This window comes from Triturus cristatus, chromosome 12, assembly GCF_964204655.1.
Source record: "Triturus cristatus chromosome 12, aTriCri1.1, whole genome shotgun sequence".
NCBI lineage: Eukaryota > Metazoa > Chordata > Amphibia > Caudata > Salamandridae > Triturus > Triturus cristatus.
In genome coordinates, this window is record NC_140595.1 from 99,861,074 (window position 1) to 99,876,961 (window position 15,888).

Consider the following 15,888-nt stretch of genomic DNA (forward strand, 5'->3'; position numbering starts at 1 on the left):
GTCTGTCATCAGAGCTATTAGATGTCTGAATGTATCCTTCCGCCTCCATTTGAGTGCATGTGTTAAACTGCTACAAGCATAGCCCTCTCCCCGCTCCTGCTGGCTTCCTTCACCGTGACTTGCTCTACTGTGCTTATACTGAACGCCCAGACCTATTGCCTTTGTCAGTGCTTGCCTGTTTTCTGGAGTTTAGTGTCCAGTGCCGAAAGGCTCATCCAGAGAACTGTGTCTAGTACTGGCGGTCTCGTTTGGAGGTTGACTGAAGCTTTTGCGACTTCACCTGGATCATTTGATGCCACTTTGAGTCCTCACAAAGGGCCATGGCTAGCATTGGTGCAGCAGGTGCAGTGGCACCGGTCCCCAGAGCCTTGAAGATTCTCCTTGAAACCTGATAATTGCTGTATTCAACTACCCACCAGCAGTCAAAGGAACCTTTTCCTTGCTTGCACCAGGACCTATGGTATGCTTGCTGCGCTACTGGCCTCACCCGAGTACCGCACCTCACTTCTGGAGGCCATATTGGAAGTATTGCGTACAATTTAGGAGTACACATTTGGAGTATTAGAAGCCTCTCTCGAGGGCTCATATGGCCACTGTGCCCTGATTGAGTGGCTTAATCTGGGATATTCTGTGCAACCCTCGACGCCTCCTCTGGAATATCGTATCCATATCTCAAGCGTACATCATATTGTTTGCAGTGGCCTTGTTTAAGGTACAGTGCCATATTTTGGAGACAGAATCTGAAGTATTGGGTGCTTTCCAATTTGATTTTCTTAATACAGCGCCGCATGCTGCCAAAAGCCGCTTCGAGACGCTGAAGCCATGCAGGCAGTATAGCACTTGCAGACCTATTGAGATAAAAAACACATCTAGAGAATTATGACCTTCCACATCCCCAAATGCATAGAGGCAGAATGGAGATCGTCCAAAAATGTGCGATTCAAGTCCTAGAAGAATAGACTCGTGAATGTAAACATCTGTACAAAACCGATAGAAACAAGCACTGGCAATGACCAGCGGTTTGACACTTGCACTTTAATGCTGACAAAAAGAATACAAATGTCTACTGAAGGTAAACTAATGTGACATGGTATTTTTTAGGCAAAGGATGGAAAATGTAAAGAATGAATGTCTGCTGACAAAATGTATATATAATCCCCAATGCATTTCATTAGAGGAGAAAGGATACAGCTAAACATCCAATAGAAAGAATGGTGAGACAACAATCCTCCTGCAGATAATTAATCTAAAATGTGATTGGCAATATAGGAAGCCAATGGTTGAAAGTTTCTTGGCCAATGAAGCCCTCGCCTTCAACAGCACACACCATATGCAAAAGGGCCAGTCTATTTCAGCCATTGACAACCTTCAGTGTGACAAGAAAGCTATCCAGCCAAGAGGAAAGTGGCGACCCAAAGCCCACTATGTGTATATATTTGAATATTTGGGCATTGCATGATTCTTTTAGCTCAAAACATTGTTTTTTTTTAAGCGAATTTGATTTTGGGAAATTGTCTGGCAGTTTCTCCAACAATATTTTACAAATCCCATGGCAAAACAAATCAAGCATTGACATAGGTAAAAAGACTGTCCGCTAACGTCAGATCAGTTGGCATTGCCAGTGCTTGTTTTTTTATGGGTTGTGGACTGGTTTTGTAGGAATTGGTGTTTAAGAACGTTTTGTCCTCGCTCCTGATAATCCACAGGATCTGTGAGCTCTGAGTCTGTGAAAGGTGGTGCGAGGGGGAGGGGGGTGGACTATTTCAAAGGGAGGAGCGGGGTGAAAGGCCCCTCAAGCTGGGGGTGTCTGGGGCAGAGCTTGGCAGGGCAGTGGGCACAGATAGGAAGGCACGCAGCCAGCCTCCCCGGGGAGAGAGAGCGAGAGAAAACGAATTCCATCTGAGCCACAACTGGTGCCAGTTATAGAAATATGTGGAAAATTGGAACAGAAGCCGCTGCGCATTCTAAGAACAATTCTTACGCCAGGCCCGGGTTTATTGCGTTTTTTTTTAATAAAGTGCTGGAGATTGGGGCCCCGAAGCGTTTCGCTGTGAAGGTTAAGTGCGCAGTTATTGAAAGCCCGCACCTGTGATATTATGGAATAAACAGAGGCAGATTCCGCCATCTTGGGCCTGTGGAGTCTGTTCTGGCACCGGCAGGCTCTGCTCCTAGGGTCACAGACAGTTGGGCACCCCCAGGAAACAGTTATTGCCCCCCTGGTGCACTTCCCAGCTCAGGGTCCACCCTAGGGATGTTGAGTCAATTGCGTGCTCTAATTGAAAACATTCTGAACACAATCTACCGCTCTGTGGGCTGTCCGGGTCAGTGAGGCGCTTCTCCCAGCATCTCCGAAGACAGACTCGGGCTCTGCTCTCCAGTTCACAGAAGACAGAGTTAACTCCGCTCTCAAATTCAGAAACCCCATCACACCCAGGGCACGCCTGGGGCATATTCCATGCACACTAGGGTCAATTTTCAGGTTTCAATGCTTAGCACAGCCCTAAGCCTGCACTCCGCTCAGGCACCCCCAGGTCACCTCCATGTACTGTAGGGTCTGTTCTCAACTTGACAGTCTTCGTCGTAGTGTAGACTTGAGCTCTGCTCAGTCACCCCAGGCACCTTTTGTAGACCACCAAGTAAAATCTTAGGGCCGCAGTCCTCATCACAGCCCTAAGCCTGTGCTCCAATCAGGCACCGGTGTGTACGGTTGCGTCAACTCTCCTGTTCACAACTCTCAACCTAAGGTTAGGCTTGTGCTCCGGCCAAGCAGTACCCGCGGCACCGTCCATGCACTGTCGAGCCATAGCTCAAGAGCAGTTTTAAAGCATGGGCAATGTAGGCAACTGCCCAGGGCACCCACCTTCCAAGAGACGCCTGTGAAAGTAAACTTTCCATCTCCCATCTGTCTATTTCTCCATCTCACCCATTAAAGTATTATTCACTCCATCTCTTCTAAGTTTTGCCCTCAGCTAAACCCATTCAACTCATCCAAAAACTCATTCCACTACTATGAGCTCCCAACAAACACTTTATATACTCTTCCCTCTTCTATCCCACAATCCAACTAACAGACTCACACATCCACTGCTCTATACTGATCCACCACTAATCCTTTTTGAGTTCCGGAGTTGCGTACTACTCGCCAAAAAGCACTTCGATGCCTCTTCAGGAGTAGTAAGCGCTATATAATTACAATACAATATTATTTGGCATCAAGTGGTTTGAGTAAGCAGAAAAAGGGCAATAAAATGCAAGTAGTACCAAACAAGGCCCTCGAAAGTATGCAAAATCCTTAAAATGCGTCTGTCCTTCACAGCCCTGTGCTCGTGCTCCCGTCAGGCACCCCCGGGGCACCAAACACTCTGCCGCACCGTCGGGTCAATGCTCAGGTTAAAACCCTGTGCTCCGGTCGGGCCCCCGGGGCACCTTCTTTGCACTGTCGGGTCAAATCATAGGTTAGCAACCCTCATCATTGCCCTGGCTTGTGCTCCGGTCGGCCCCCCCGGGGCACCTTTCACGCACTACTGAGCTCTGCCTCCAGCTTCACTGAAGCCATCCGTCCGCAGGTGCCATTCTCAGATGTCCAGGTATTGCTATCTCGCTCTCTTTGTCCCTGCTGGAATGTCCAGTCCTTTGAAAGTCGTTAAGCCACTCCTGCCCCCTTCCTCAACTTTCATTCTCCCAACAAAGCCGCGAGCGTCCCTGGCTCCTTGAAACGGGAAGAATGCGCGGTATTTCGCAGCGCTCCAGTGGCAGCGGAAAGGCGGCTTTTGTGCTTTTCACTGGACTGCTTAAGGCCTGAAAGTCTAAACAGGTGGCGGGTGAACCGCCGCGTGGAGGGTGGGGTGTGAGGGGGACATGGGGGGGGGGGTCACAAAAAGGCCTAGACTGTTCGAGAGGCCTCGAGACAGCCCCTGGCAGTGGCATCCTCATTCCTCAAGTTATTTACATTGTTCTCCGTGGTGGAGCTGGGGCGCAGAGATGGGGATATTTAATGTTCAGCTGAGACCCCTATATGCACGGGTAATTAGCATTGGCAAAGTCAACAGTTCCCGCATTGGGACAATTGCGTTTTTTACATACATACATAATATATAAAGTTTATTTGGCAAACACATAAAGTAAAAGTGAATGACACTTGAAAAAAGACCAGTCCATGAAGTGGACTTTCTGGTCGTACTCCAGGATATAGGGGTCGCCTCCCCTCCCTCTTACCAGGGCAGCTGTGATTCATGCTGACACCTTACTAAGTTGTCCTAGAAACATGCACCAGTTGTGTCGGGGTGCGCGTGGAAGGTGCACCTTTTGTGAGGTTACAACCCTGAATATCCCACTCACCACCAGAAAACCAACCCCTGGTGAATTTATGCTCCTCTTTTAAAATGTAGTAATAATTGTGTGAGAAAGGAGAGGGCGCACTTGGTAGGAGGAAGAAGCTATATATATATATATATATATATATATATACACACACACATACATACATATATATACACATGGCTTTAAGTGGGATTGAAAAAACAGGGTGGGTCCCTCACAGGGGCGTGGCCGATGTAATTAAGGGCGTGGCTTAAAGCACTTAAGCTAAAAATCTGCACTTAGTATAGTGTGCCGCCCCGAATGGTATTTTGCTGATTCTATCCATTCATCTAGCTTTATAACACAACAAGTAACATTCTACTTACAACAAGCCAGGACTATTGGCTTTGTCAATTGTTGGAAAAATGAATCAGATAAATCAGCAACAACTATGACTTCTTTGTATATCAGTTTGGAAATTATTCAGTTCTTGAGGGTGCGGTTTTGGTTGTAAGACTAGAGCTGCCGACTTTGGAGCAGAGAAAGCAGGTTCGAGCCGAATGTCGACTCAACATCCTGTGATTCAAAACATTAATATGTCCTTGTGTGGTGGAGCTCATGTTAACGCTCAAAGGTTGCGCACTGCATAAAACTGAAAAACAAGTGACAGCTGCAGTTTTTTGTTTTGTTTTTTTTCACCCGAAGGGTAAAAATGGAGAGCCCGACAGGGACCCGTCTCGGCTCCTGCTTTTAAGAACTGCGGGTGCTGAGCACCAGTAGGACCCAGCTCGCTTAAAGCCCTGCATATATATCAATGTGAGGGGTGATCGACGGCACATTTACTGGATTTACGCATTGTTCACTTCCGGAAAGACAGAGGTCCGGCCTGCCTTTGAGAAGGAATTTCCTTTTTGGGGAACACCAGTCTGATAAATAGACACTGAGAAAACATTCGCATTGAATGGCAGCGAAGTCAAGAGAGAAACTGAACAAGCATTGGCCGCACGGCAGTAAAAGTAACACCGCACGGCCGTAAAAGCGAAAGTCATCGCGATCGCTCTGAAAGCGAAAGTGATCGCGATGACGCGCTAAAGCACGAGTTTTCAAAGTGCTGCTGAAGGCTCGCGCGTGCACGCTCACGCGAACGCAAGCGCTAGGCCAGCCAGCAGCACTTTGAAAACTCACCTCCAAAATGTCTCTCCGAGCTAGCACATGAGCTGGGCTCAGCGAGACTTAAAAAGCGGGAACGTGGCAGAGTAAGACAAGTCTGTAGGAGATCTGGGAAACATAAATAGCAGAGCAGGGCAGCATTTCAAGGTTCTCGAGTTTTTCTAGATCCACGAGCGAAAGGCTCGTCCGGTCCAGCTGTTTCTTTAGGTTTTTTTGCATTATGGGACTTGTAGTTCTGAATTTATGACACAATACACAGGATTACACCACAAATCGAAACAAAATGACCTGGACTAGGGTGAGTTATTCGCTCCTGGACCCATAGAACCCGTGAGATAGGTGTGTTTATGCGGAGAGGTGAATTTCTACAGGTTTCGTGTCTTAATGGTATATTTCAGCCAAGGGGTGTGGCTCGTATGCCTATATGTATATAAGGTAAAAGTGATACTACGAGTCCCAGAAGGCTTGTTGTTTCCTGCAAAGCAAGGGCTGGATGAATGTCACACTCGTGCCATGGGACAAATTCACAGCTATGTAATGGTTACACAATACCCTCAATAAAGTACCCTGCACTATGCAGATCTGGGTGAGACGGGAGAGGCAAAGTCACCTCTTCAAGGTTACAGTGCCCCCTCCCCCCCCCCCCATACCAGCCTTGAAGAGGCGTCACTGGACAGATCACATTCTTTTTGGTAGGGATCTTCTTATCTTTGAAGTGTGACACCCAGGTCAGAAGACAGGCCCATAAACTAATAACAAGCACAGCAAGGAAGGGGATACCATGATACGGCTGTGAGGTGGACGCCAAGGGGTGAGGAAATAACCGAACGTGGGTACAAAGAGAAAGACAAATGATGAAAGTGGTAAAGAATATGTGAGAGGTATATGGAGGGACAGAGCAAAATGTGTGAAGTAAAAAAATGGAAGAAAAAAGAAAGCAGAAGATAAGCGAAAAATTAAAAGAAGGAAAATAAAATGGGAAGGAGAAAAGAGAGGGTGCGTTCCTATCTTTGCTCACTCCGTGGAAGCCATGAAGCTCAAACAAGGGGTTAGGGGGAGAGGTTATATTCGGGATGCTCCCTTGGCCAGGATGACCGGAAGTGCTCCATCCAGTCCTCGCACCCAGCTCCACTTGCTTCCGACCAGGCCCGCAGGGCGAATATATGTCGTTACTACGCATTCCGTTGCAACGCATGCCTTTACCACGCATGCGTTACAACGGAATGTTTTTTCTACGCTTTGCCTTTACCTCGATTTTTCCTTTACCCCGCTTTTTCTTTTGGGGGGGGGGGGGGGGGGGGGAGACCCCCCCAAGCCCCCTTTCTTCTTTTTGTTGCCTTTTTCGCAGGTCTCCGCCGACACTGAAAACGGACTGGCGCATTTTTTCGGACTAGGAAGTCGTTGTTCCGTGATGACGTTGCTTGCGTGGTAAAGATGGTCGTTGAAGCATTACGCGTTGTGAAGACATTTACGAGGTAAGTGTACCGTTGTAAATGTAATGCGTAGAAAATGCTTTGTGGTAAAGGTTGTTTCCCCCGCAGGGCTGGGTGTGGTGGAGGACCGCTCGCTATCTTGTAAACGCCCTGGCTGTCAGGGCGGTGATGAAGGCCGATGCTACCCGGTTTCATGGGCAGCAGCTCTCCCAGAGCAGCTCGGACTGTCTTTGGTCCCGTCAAAGCCGAGGTCCAGATCTTGATGTCTGAAACCCCTGTTGGGTCAGCACTGCAAGGTATCTAACCATAGCTCCTGTGTATGTATGTATGTATGTGTTTTGTAAAGCGCACTGCTGCCGAGGCGTCGTGACGCTGTAGACCTCTTGGGAACCCGTCCTGGCTATCCCTGTGAGATGGTCCCTCATGGGTATCTCCAAGGTGAAACCAGGCATCCTCGGCGAATGTGGGGGGCCGTTGTGGAGATGAGGCAAGCTAATGCCCAGAGTTGCAGAGTGTGATCCCTGGTTAGAGTAGGCACCGCGGCGAGAATTATCGAGTCCGCTGGCCCTGGTCCAAGACCCTGCCGCGTCGGGAATTTAACCCTGGTCCCGGGCCGTCCTCTGCTTCCGGGTCTGCTGCCTCTAACCAGTGAGCCACACCACTCCACCATCTGTGATGATGTGTATAAGGACCAGATGGCTCCATGTCACCGGTACATCACCTACTGGATGCAAACGGATCCTTCCCCACCCTCCGAGGTACAGACTGGCCCTTCACCACCCTCCTAGGTACAGGCTGGCCCTCACCACCCTCCTAGGTACAGACGGACCCTTTACCACCCTCCTAGGTACAGACTGGCCCTTCACCACCCTCCTAGGTACAGGCTGGCCCTTCACCACCCTCCTAGGTACAGACTGGCCCTCACCACCCTCCTAGGTACAGACTGACCCTCACCACCCTCCTATGCACAGACTGGCCCTTCACCATCCTCCTAGGTACAGACTGGCCCTTCACCACCCTGCTAGGTACAGACTGGCCCTTCACCACCCTGCTAGGTACAGACTGGCCCTTCACCACCCTCCTAGGTACAGACTGGCCCTCACCACCCTCCTAGGTACAAGCTGGCCCTTCACCACCCTCCTAGGTACGGACTGACCCTTCACCACCCTCCTAGGTACGGACTGACCCTCACCACCCTCCTAGGTACAGGCTGGCCCTTCACCACCCTCCTAGGTACGGACTGGCCCTCACCACCCTCCTAGGTACAGACTGACCCTTCACCACCCTCCTAGGTACAGACTGGCCCTTCACCACCCTCCTATGCACAGACTGACCCTCACCACCCTCCTAGGTACAGACTGACCCTTCACCACCCTCCTAGGTACACACTGACCTTCACCGCCCTCCGATGTACAGACTGACCCTCACCCACCCTATGCACAGAGTGGCCCTTCACCACCCTACTAGGTACAGACTAGCCCTCACCACCCTCCTAGGTTCAGACTGGCCCTTTACCACTCTCCTAGGTACAGACTGGCCGTCCACCACCCTCCTCGGTACGGACTGGCCCTTCACCACTTTCCTAGGTACAGACTGGCCCTCACCACCCTCCTAGGTACAGACTGGCCCTCACCACCCTCCTGTGCACAGACTGGCCCTTCACCACCCTCCTGTGCACAGACTGGCACTCAGCACCCTCCTAGGTACAGACTGGCCCTCACCACCCTCCTATGCACAGACTGGCCCTCACCACCCTCCTATGCAGACTGGCCCTTCACCACCCTCCGATGTCCGGACTGGCCCTTCACCACCCTCCTATGCACAGACTGGCCCTTCACCACCCTCCTATGCACAGACTGGCCCTTCACAGCCGTCCTAGGTACAGACTGGCCCTCACCACCCTCCTAGGTACAGACTGGCCCTCACCACCCTCCGAGGTACAGACTGGCCCTCACCACCCTCCGAGGTACAGACTGGCCCTCACCACCCTCCGAGGTACAGACTGGCCCTCACCACCCTCCTATGCACAGACTGGCCCTCACCACCCTCCTAGGTACAGACGGACCCTTTACCACCCTCCTAGGTACAGACTGGCCCTTCACCACCCTCCTAGGTACAGGCTGGCCCTTCACCACCCTCCTAGGTACAGACTGGCCCTCACCACCCTCCTAGGTACAGACGGACCCTTTACCACCCTCCTAGGTACAGACTGGCCCTTCACCACCCTCCTAGGTACAGGCTGGCCCTTCACCACCCTCCTAGGTACAGACTGGCCCTCACCACCCTCCTAGGTACAGACTGACCCTCACCACCCTCCTATGCACAGACTGGCCCTTCACCATCCTCCTAGGTACAGACTGGCCCTTCACCACCCTGCTAGGTACAGACTGGCCCTTCACCACCCTGCTAGGTACAGACTGGCCCTTCACCACCCTCCTAGGTACAGACTGGCCCTCACCACCCTCCTAGGTACAAGCTGGCCCTTCACCACCCTCCTAGGTACGGACTGACCCTTCACCACCCTCCTAGGTACGGACTGACCCTCACCACCCTCCTAGGTACAGGCTGGCCCTTCACCACCCTCCTAGGTACGGACTGGCCCTCACCACCCTCCTAGGTACAGACTGACCCTTCACCACCCTCCTAGGTACAGACTGGCCCTTCACCACCCTCCTATGCACAGACTGACCCTCACCACCCTCCTAGGTACAGACTGACCCTTCACCACCCTCCTAGGTACACACTGACCTTCACCGCCCTCCGATGTACAGACTGACCCTCACCCACCCTATGCACAGAGTGGCCCTTCACCACCCTACTAGGTACAGACTAGCCCTCACCACCCTCCTAGGTTCAGACTGGCCCTTTACCACTCTCCTAGGTACAGACTGGCCGTCCACCACCCTCCTCGGTACGGACTGGCCCTTCACCACTTTCCTAGGTACAGACTGGCCCTCACCACCCTCCTAGGTACAGACTGGCCCTCACCACCCTCCTGTGCACAGACTGGCCCTTCACCACCCTCCTGTGCACAGACTGGCACTCAGCACCCTCCTAGGTACAGACTGGCCCTCACCACCCTCCTATGCACAGACTGGCCCTCACCACCCTCCTATGCAGACTGGCCCTTCACCACCCTCCGATGTCCAGACTGGCCCTTCACCACCCTCCTATGCACAGACTGGCCCTTCACCACCCTCCTATGCACAGACTGGCCCTTCACAGCCGTCCTAGGTACAGACTGGCCCTCACCACCCTCCTAGGTACAGACTGGCCCTCACCACCCTCCGAGGTACAGACTGGCCCTCACCACCCTCCGAGGTACAGACTGGCCCTCACCACCCTCCGAGGTACAGACTGGCCCTCACCACCCTCCTGTGCACAGACTGGCCCTTCACCACCCTCCTGTGCACAGACTGGCCCTTCACCACCCTCCTGTGCACAGACTGGCCCTCAGCACCCTCCTAGGTACAGACTGGCCCTCACCAACCTCCTATGCACAGACTGGCCCTCACCACCCTCCTATGCACAGACTGGCCCTTCACCACCCTCCGATGCACAGACTGGCCCTTCACCACCCTCCGATGTCCAGACTGGCCCTTCACCACCCTCCTAGGTACAGACTGGCCCTTCGCCACCCTCCTATACGGAGACTGGCCCTTCACCACCCTCCTAGGTACAGACTGGCCCTTCGCCACCCTCCTATACGGAGACTGGCCCTCACCACCCTCCTGTGCACAGACTGGCCCTCGGCACCCTCTAGACACAGACCAGATCCCCACCCTGCTCTTGGGCACACACTAGCCTTCCACCCCGCCCGCTGGTCCCTTCCTTCTCTTTACATTTCCACGTTGATGCCGAAGATATTTAAAGGTTTGCAGCAACCGCAACTACCAATCTGCGAGCACTTCCGGACTCTGCAGGATCCGTGAGGGGTTTAGCCCCATGTAGCCTTTTTTCTCAGACTGCGGTTACCTCTCTTCAGAGCCTAGATATGTACTCCTTTAATTCAGGTATCTTGGCGCTACCGCTTCCGTTTCATGGATTCATGGCGCTATTCAGCATTCCATGAACAATAAATACGTCGCCGGTGTGTGTGTGTCCTGCTGGCCAGTGGCCACAGTTCCACGCGCAGCGGGATGGGTTCTGCGCGTGCTGCAGCGAGCGGGCCACGGGCATCAGCAGACCTAGAGATCCGAACCTGTGACATAAACCAGCGGGTTAATGTATCGGCTGCAGAAATGGGCGTCATCTGCAAGTCATGACATGCAACAATTGCCGACGAATTGTTCAGGGGGTTATGGCACCAATCAAAGGGATGTCTGCGCCGCCTGCGGGTCATGGGTCATAACCTTAGAACTGCACGGTGGGTTTATGTTTCTGCAGCCCACATCAGTGTGTGCCTGAGGGTTACATACGGGGAACCTTGTAGAAGAGCTGAACGCGTAAAAACAACGGCAGATCTACAGACCAAAGGTGCTAATCTCTTCGCAGCAGCTCATGGGATTAATGCACGTGCTGCAGAGATCTGAACCTAACCCGTTTGTAACAGGTTCTAAATTCAGTATGATGTCTCATGGGATTAATACGCCTGTTGCTTAGGTCTGGGGCTATTCTGCGAATTACAGGCTGATATACCAGCAGATTGGCGCAACCCTGGAGAGAGGTCAGCCTAATCTACAAACTACAGGTCCTAATCCCTTTACAATAGCTCGTGTGATCAATGCACCTGCTGCAGGAATGTGGGACTCGTCCGTCAACCACGGGTTCTGCGCCCAACCTGCACATAAAAGTTTCAAGGCTGATAAAGCAACTCCGTGGGTCAATGCACCCGCTGCAGACAACCATGTCTAATGTGCGGATCAGAGGTTTTTATTATACTAAATAATTTTGAGGGTTGGGTCAACTGGCTTTAAAATTGTGTTCTAACTGTTGCAGTGGTTCGTCCTTCTGCTAACATATTGGACTGCCATGAAGAAGGTTGGATGTGTACGTGGCTGTACTTCTTGGCGCTACATGCTGCCGCTTTCAAACTCAGGTGCAGAACCTGATGAAGGGGTGTCGAGGTGGTTTGTGCGTGGGACAGAAAATGAGTGCAGCTCCTGAGATGCCGAGAGGTGAACTGTGAGCTCCCGGTGGGATCCGTGTAACCACGGCTAGAGCGGTGACCTCGAAGCTGGGGAACCGACTTCGAGTCTCAGCAACGACGCTGAACATCCTGTGATTCTGGGCAAATCACTTCATCTCCCAGCGCCTACCCAAATAAATGTGTCCGTCTGTAACGCAACCGGAGCTCCTGCAAAGCGCTCTGATACCTTCGGGTCGAGTTCGCACTATTTTAAGCTTAAAAAACCCAAAAACTAAATAAATCATTTATACCCGACTGTGTTCTGTCATTGAATTCACGGAAATTTCAATTCATCTACAATTCCCTGGATCAAATACTGTTACTATAGTATAGCGGGTCAATGCGCACGGCAGAGATCTGTGTGTAACACGCAAGTCACAGATTCCGATCCCAGATGGGGGAGGGGGTCGACGCGCTACTAAAATATACGTATAATTTCAGGGTACCACTGCGTGTTAATGCACATGCGAAACGTAGCAGTGGAGAGGTACACATTGTACCGCGCTCGCTGGCCTTTCATCTTTCCCTTGTCGATAAACCAAGGTTGCGGATTAGGTAATAATGACAGATACCCTGGGTTTTGGCGCCATATAAAAATATCGCCCTTATCACTACTAGGAGACCAGGTCAAATACTCATGATCAAAGAGCAGAAGATATATTTTGTATTTACACGTTTTTGTAATGTTCACGTGGGGTTATTGATAACTGATTTATACCTCAGTGAGGTGGTGTTTACAAGTTGACCTGTCACGCGACTGCCATATTTTATGACTCTTTGGAATACAGTATTATAGAATTGTTTTCTTACTAAATTAAATTAAGAAATATAACGTACCTTCATCGGATCAGGTGACCTCCAGAGAAAGGATTTGGTTGGAATTAATGTCTTCACTCAGGTCCTTCTTGGTTCATGTCCCTACTCTCAGATGACTCTCCGTGTGACCTTGGACAGTAGCAAGTTGTTACACTAAATCGGTTCATTCTTTTTCACATCTGTTTCTGCCCTCCATGCGAACACTAATCTGCGGTTCTCAGCTGAGGGTCCTAGAAAGGCAGGGTCTTCCGGATATATCCACGTCCCTCTGAAGTATGGCCTGAAGCCCGTCACAGGCCCCAAGAGAGGCGGTGCTGCCTGCTCTCTGCAGTGCTGCCTGCACCCAGCGATGCTGTGGGTCCCGGGAGGTCACAGGTTCGAGGCGCTGCCTGCTCCAAGTATGCACAGCTGCAGAAGCTCCGTGTCCTCAGATCTCAGGGCTTGCTTTGCTGTCTCCTTTCGGGGTGCTGCCTGCTGTGTGTATATCTAGGTTGGAAGTACTGCCTGCTCCCAGCTACGCCCCGGGTTTCAGACAGGGTTTCGTTACAGGCAGGTGGAGTGCCTGTTCTCAGGGATGCTGCCTGCTAGGTCTGAAGTTGGAGCGCAGCTCAGGATGCAGTCAGGGAACATACCCCACATAGATGTTCTGCCTGCACCCAGTGCCTGCTGCTGAGACTGAGATGCTGTCTGCCACGTGCTTGTTCACGCAGGAGGAGGGTGCTGGCGACTCACAGAGTGCGCATACTAACTATAGCTGCTGCCTGCTCGGCGCTTGTCATCCACGGCATCCACCAGTCGCTGCCTGCTCCCTGTGGGACCCCGGGTAGAGTCGCTGCCTCTTCTCTGCGCCCTCCGAGGCTGTGTTTGCTGCCTTGTCCAGTGTGCAACTATGTGTGACCCCAGCCTGGAATTCCTGCCTGCTTTCCGAGTCCCCAAGGCTACGGGATCTGCCTCCTTTGCATGTGTGGATCCCGGCAGCTGCCTGCTCCAGAGCAACAGGTTGCAGCGTGTGTGGTCCCAGGCTGGAACAGCTGCCTGCCTTCTCTCCCCGTGACCCCAGGCTCGAGTTACTGCCTGTTTTCTCTCTGTGCCCCAAGATGAAGTTGCTGCCTGCTCTCTTTGTGGTCACCGAGGAAAGTTCCTGTCTGTGCTCTTTTAGATCCGCTGCCGCCTGCTGGCTGAGAGCTCCCAGCCGGCGGTGCTGCCTGCTCTCTGTGTGACCCCGGACTTCGGCTCCTGCCTGCTCGGTGTGTGTAAATACGAGCTTGGAGGCTGCAGTGGACGTGAGAGTGTAGATCAGGCTGTGGGCTGCCGAAGATCACACGCAGCCCCTCCCCCTCGCCTCCGGATTGTTTTCCCTGTGGCTCACATTACCCTGAGCAGCGCTGCTCTTCCCACCGCTGTGCTGCAGTGTGAGTGACCGAGGATTGCAGCGGTGCTGGCGGTGGGCGTCTGAGGGGCGCCGGCTCCCCCACCCCCTGAAGTGTACGCACCTCAGCTGGAGCTGCGGCTTGTCAAACTTCACTCCCCCGCCCCTCCCTCCTGCACCCCAGCCTCCAGGGCCTCTCAGCTGGCTCCTGACCCCTTCCCGCCCCCGAGGTGCCACTTGTACACACTCACGGGAGCCAGAAAACCCTCCTCCTAGACTAGTTCTCCATTTATTTGTCTTTTTTCAGTTTTATATAGCGCGAACTCCACGGTATTCTAGCGCTCTATACATGTGCCTACACAAGGCCATGTTTGTTTTAAAGGTAACGGGGATATTAAATGATGTGCCCAGAATCACAGGCTGTAGAGCCGGCGCCGAGACTCCCGCCTGGTTCCACAGTTCACAATCAATAGCTCTATCGTAATGCCTCATATTCTCCAGTTTTGTTCCCAATATTGGTGATAGTTCTTCTGCCTTTCAGGGGCAGTGCAGTTGTGCTACCGTGTGCTTTGCCTGTGACCCGCCCCGCGGCCACCAATCTAAAAACAGAAAGTGCAACACTGGGTCAAAGTACTGCCCGAAAGAACATCTTTAACACTCATAAGCATTAGAACATTTAGAGAGCATAATTAGTAGCTCGAGAAGCATGCTTTGCAAACCAAACCGCTTAGCTCTCTGGGACTTGTAGTTTAGTATGAAAACAGTACAACAATAACGTGAATGCGGAGAATCAAATAAAACGAGGGCTGGACCAGCTGTTCGTGACTGAACTGGCTTAACTTCAGAGCTTTGCCTAAAATTATAATCCCTGTATAGTTTTCCCAGGTCCATGCTAGTTCTGCCAGGTCTGGTATTTTGTTTAGAACTGCAAAGCGCTCCAATACCTTCGGGTCTAGCTAGGCGCTTTATAACACTAAAAAAAAAAAATCTTGGCCATTTAGTCTTGGTTTTATACGTGGTTAAATGAGACTGCAAGTCACAGAATTGCAAGGAAAACCTGGCCTGGCCTGACATGTCACTCAAGGACCTGCTAAACCTAGCAGCTATGTACATGTAAGATGCGTGGCGATGAGAGAGAGGACAATTTATATATCAGTCGCATTGGATCGAACGACTTGATGTTCTTTTGATTTTTGCAATAACTGTGACTTTCAGTGTTGTGTAGTGTATGTGGTGTTGGTGTGTGCGGCTGGCTTTTAGTGGTTATTGGCTTTGATGTGTGGTGGTTGTCTCTGTTGTTGATGCGTTGTGTCTATATGGTAATAACCTTTGGGGTTCATTGATAATGCTGCTAGGTTCAGTGCTTAATTTGTGCCGGTGTTTTCAGGGGTTGGGCACTGGCACTTAATTGTCAACACCGGCACATATGATTTTCTGACACTTGGTGGAGCTGTTTTTCGAATTTAACACAGCAACAGTTGTTTATTAATTCAATATTGATTACAAAAAAAAATACTAAAAACCTGCCACTTAAGTCATTCTTATAGTTTTAAGTGCCTGGAATAGTCTGAATTGTCACACTTGTAAGAGTGTGATGGTTGGTTGTTGTGTTGGTACTGTCAGTGGTAGAGCTGGCGGGGGCATTGGGGGGGGGGGGGTGCAAGCTGCAGTGG

At 51.4% G+C, this 15,888-nt stretch overlaps 1 protein-coding gene across 2 annotated transcripts in view; it reads right to left on the reverse strand.

Moving 5' to 3' along the window:
- The window catches only part of ADAMTSL4 (ADAMTS like 4), a 264,753-nt gene extending 250,676 nt beyond the window's left edge, over positions 1 to 14,077 (reverse strand). For both annotated transcript variants that reach the window (XM_085639415.1, XM_085639416.1), the window contains exon 1: positions 12,868 to 14,077. The gene's annotated coding sequence lies outside the window, so the exon portion shown is untranslated. The remainder of the gene's footprint in view (positions 1 to 12,867) is intronic.
- Positions 14,078 to 15,888: the final 1,811 nt, after the last annotated feature.